Below are 5,000 nucleotides of genomic sequence, written 5' to 3'. Positions count from 1 at the left end.
TATAATGACAATGATAATGATGTTATTATTTCTATTGCCATTATTAGTATGAAAATTATTGGAATAATGAAAATCATCATAATTACCTGAATTAATGTTAAAATCCTCGTAATTACCATTAAAAAGCGAAAAGGTTTTTTTCGACGTTTCTCTCAAAAGGCTGTATACGCTAGATTTTGCCTTTTTTTCGACTTTTAGGATTTTATTACTTCTGGCCGTTATTTCATTATCAATGGACTGAATAATAATTATAATCATCATTATTATCATTACTTTCATTATTTTCATGATTATCATTATAGTCATTACCATCATGATTATCATTATTATTATCATAATTGATGCAGTTATGATAATTATTATGCTAATTATTATTACTATTTTTATCATCATAATTATTTATATAATGATAATAGCAATAAAGATAATTTCAGAAATAATAATGACAATAATAATAAGCATAATGGCAATGAAAATGATGTTATCATTATTCCTATTGCCATTATTAGTATGATAATTATTGGAATATAGTTAGTTATTGCTATTATTGCAGTATTTATCAAAATTATCATATAATTATGATTTTATCATTTTTATTGTCATTATCATTGGCATTATCATCATAATTATCATCATTATTGTCAATGATAAAGGAATTATCATGAAAATCATCATAATTACCTGAATTAATGTTAGAATCCTCATAATTACCATTAAAAAGTGAAAAAAGGCTGGGGGGGTTCGACGTTTCTCTGAAAAGGCTATAATACGCTAGATTTTGCCATTTTTCGACTTTTGGAATTTTATTACTTCTGGCCTTTATTTCATTATAAATGGACTGAATAATATTTATTATCATCATCATTGTCATTACTGTCATTATTTTCATGATTATTATCATTATAGTCATTATCAAGATGATTATCATTATAGTCATTATCAAGATGATTATCATTATTATTATCATACTATTGCAGTTATAATAATTATTATGCTAATTATTATTGCTATTTTTGTTATTATAACTATCTATATAATGATAATACCAATAATGATAATTTTAGAAATAATAATGACAATAATAATGTTTATAATGACAATGATAATGATATTATTATTTCTATTGCCATTATTAGTATGAAAATTATTGGAATAGAGTTAATTATTTCTATTATTGTAGAAATTATCAAAATTATTATTATAATTATGATTTTATCATTATTATTGTCATTGTCATTGTCATCATTATTGTCAATAGTCAAGGAATTACCATGAAAATCATCATAATTACCTGAATTAATGTTAAAATCCTCATAATTACAATTAAAAAGCGAAAAAGTTTTTTTTTCGACGTTTCTCTCAAAAGGCTAGATTTTGCCGTTTTTTCGACTTTTCAGATTTTATTACTTGTCGCCTTTATTTTATTATAAATGGACTGAATAATAATTATTATCATCATTATTATTATTATTATGCTAATTATTATTGTCATTTTCAGCATTATAACTATTTTTATAATGATAATAACAATAATGATAATTTTAGAAATAATAATGACAATAATATTAATTATAATGACAATGATAATGATATTATTATTTCTATTGTCATTATTAGTATGAAAATTATTTATCAAAACTATCATTATAATTATCATTTTATCATTAATATTATTATAGTCATTATCATGGTTATCATTATTATTGTTAATAATAATGGAATTATCATGAAAATCATCATAATTACCTGAATTAATGTTAAAGTCATCATAATTATCATTTAAAAGCGAAAAAGTTTTTTTTCGACGTTTTTCTCAAAAGGCTAGATTTTGCCGCTTTTCGACTTTTGGGATTTTATTACTTTTTACATTTATTTCATTATAAATGGACTCTTTGATCATTATTATCATCATTATCATTATTGTCATTATTTTATGATTATCATTATAGTCATTATCGTCATCATTATCATTATTATTATTATTATTATTTCAGTTATGATAATTATTATACTATTTATTATTGCCATTTTCATCATTATAACTATTTTTATAATGATAATAACAATAGTGATAATTTTAGAAATAATAATGACAATGATAATAATTATAATGACAATGATAATGATATTATTATTTCTATTGTCATTATTAGTATGAAAATGATTAGAATAGTTACTTATTGGTATTATTTCAGTAAAATTGAATACTATCAGTATAATTATCATTTTATCATGATAATCATCATTATTGTTAATAATAAAGGAATGATCATGAAAATAATCATAATTACCCGAATTAATTTTGAAATCATTATAATTATCATTTAAAAGCGATAAAGCGGGCTTTTCGACATTTCTCTCATAAGGCTGTAATACGCTAGATTTTGCCGTTTTTTCGTCTTTCGGGATTTTGCTACTTTTTGCCTTTATTTCATTATGGATGGACTCTATTCTTATTATTATCATTAGTATCATTATTTTTATGATTATCATCATTATAGTCATTATCGTCGTCATTATCATTATTGTTATTATTATCATTATTGCAGTTATAATAATTATTATGCTAATAATTATTGTCATTTTCATCATTATAACTATTTTTATAATGATAATAACAATAATGATCATTTTAGAAATAATAATGACAGTAATAATCCTTATAATGACACTGATAATGATAGTATTATTATTTCCATTGTCATTATTAGTATGAAAATTATTTGAATAAAGTTAATCATTGCTATTATTGCAGTAATTATAAAACCTATCATTATCATTATATATATATATATATATATATATATATATATATATATATATATATATATATATATATATATATATATTTATACATATGTATGTATAAATAAATTTATATAAATAAATAAATAAATATATATTTATAGGGCTTTTTTATTTTTATTATCATAGTCATTATTGTCATCATTGCTATTATTATTATTATCATTATTGCAGTTATTTTAATTATATTATAATTATCATTGTCATTTTCATCATTGTAACTACTTTTATAATGATAATAAAAATAATGATAATTTTAGATATAATAATGACAACAAAAATAATGATAATGATAATGATAATGATATTATTTCCATTATCATTATGTTGCTATTCTATCTGAGTCTTTGGAATCCTTAGTGGTGGCTCTTGATGCGTTTAATAATGAAGCGAATACCTTGGGTCTTGAGGTCTCCTGGACCAAGACCAAGATCCAAGACTTTGGGGACTTGCTAGGAGGGACTTTGGGGACTTGCTAGGAGAACCTGTTCAGTCGGTACGTGCTTGCAGCAAGAACATCAAAGTCACAGAAAGCTTTACAAACTTTAATAGTGTAGTTCATAACTCTGGGCTGCAGACCAGATTGGCCTGGCAGCAGGGGTCATGGACTCTCTTGACAGAGTATATGGAGATGCCGGTACCTGTGCAGGACTATGCTATGCGTCTTCAAGGCCCTGATAACTCCAGTTTTGTTATATGGTAGTGAAATCTAGACATTATCCTGCACCTTGTTGTCACGTCTTGATGCCTTTTGCAATAGATCCTTGTGCTGGATCATGGGGTACTGTTGGTGGGACCATGTGTCAAACCAACGGTTGCACCATGAGACTGGCAAAGGAACTATTACCTGCACAATCCGTGATCGCCAACTCAGGCTATATGGCTACCTGGCTGACTTCCATCAGGATGATCCTGCCCACCAGGTTGTCTCTGTTCGAGGCAACCTTAGGTGGAGGAGACCTGTGGGACGACCTAGGAAGTCTTGGCTTGAGCAGATTGATCAATTCTGTCATGAGATGGGCCGAGTCCCTGCCTGGCGGCTTGCCATGAGCGACCCTTGCAGGTACAGGCAAAGGGTGGAGGCGGCTATGCACCCCCATCGGCGTTAGCTCCACGATGATTATGATGATGATGCCTCATCTACATGACCATAAGTGTTTTCACTTTCATTTTCCAAGAAAATGGAGTGATTTTCATGTTTCTTTTGATAATACACATAAAGGAATAACTCACACTGCTCCATATATATTTACAATGAAAAATGATCATCATTAAGGACAGTTATATGCCAAACTGTGTCGGTCCCTCTGGCCCGTGGACCCCAGCCGAAAGAGGGGGTTCCCAGATTCACACAGTTTGGCCTGTAACTGGTGAAATGGTGAAAATATATCAGTTATTCCTTTGCGTATAGTATCAAAAGAAAATTTAAACTCATTCTGGTTACTTAGAAAAATGAAAGTAATAGCTCGTATGGCCAGGCAGAGGAAGTGCGCGGGATCATGGTCCCGAATGAGTGTGTCTAGAATTTTTTTTAGTGCTAATGATGTGCAGATTGTGGTTCTGGGGGTTCAAAATGTTGTGATCTATATATCTATAATAGTAAAATATATTTCTAATCTATATATACCTGAAAATAAAACCAACTTAACCAATAGCAGAGCAGGAAGGGAAGGTAGTGTGGAAATATTTTCAGTATACTCAGTTATACTGATTTGCAGCAAAAATAAAGATCAGATTCATTCAAAGTCCATTAAAACTATTGGAAATAAAAAAGGACATCCCTGTGCACTTGTGAAATAAAACCAAACTATGTGCTGGGTAGGGAATATATAGATAGATAGATAGATAGATAGATAGATAGATAGATAGATAGATAGATAGATAGATAGATAGATAGATAGATAGATATAGATATAGATATATATAAGGTATTCATGCATGCACATTTAAAAAATATATATATTATTACAAGAAATTATTTATGTTTTTAGAAGTGTCAAGCCTATCTTTTAGACAAAATATTTCTCGTGGATTCTAAAGGTCCTTTAATGTAAGCATTGATATTCTTTCAATTGATCTAACTTGACCTATTGACCTAAACTAACCAATTAAATCACCTAAAAGGATAAAAGATGTTGAAAGATGTGTAGATTGGAAAGAATGCGAGCAGAAGAAAATATATCATCTGCATGAAT

This window comes from Penaeus vannamei, chromosome 27, assembly GCF_042767895.1.
Source record: "Penaeus vannamei isolate JL-2024 chromosome 27, ASM4276789v1, whole genome shotgun sequence".
Classification (NCBI taxonomy): Eukaryota; Metazoa; Arthropoda; class Malacostraca; order Decapoda; family Penaeidae; genus Penaeus; species Penaeus vannamei.
The sequence above is the reverse complement of the archived record's forward strand: the minus strand, read 5'-3'. Positions refer to the sequence as shown.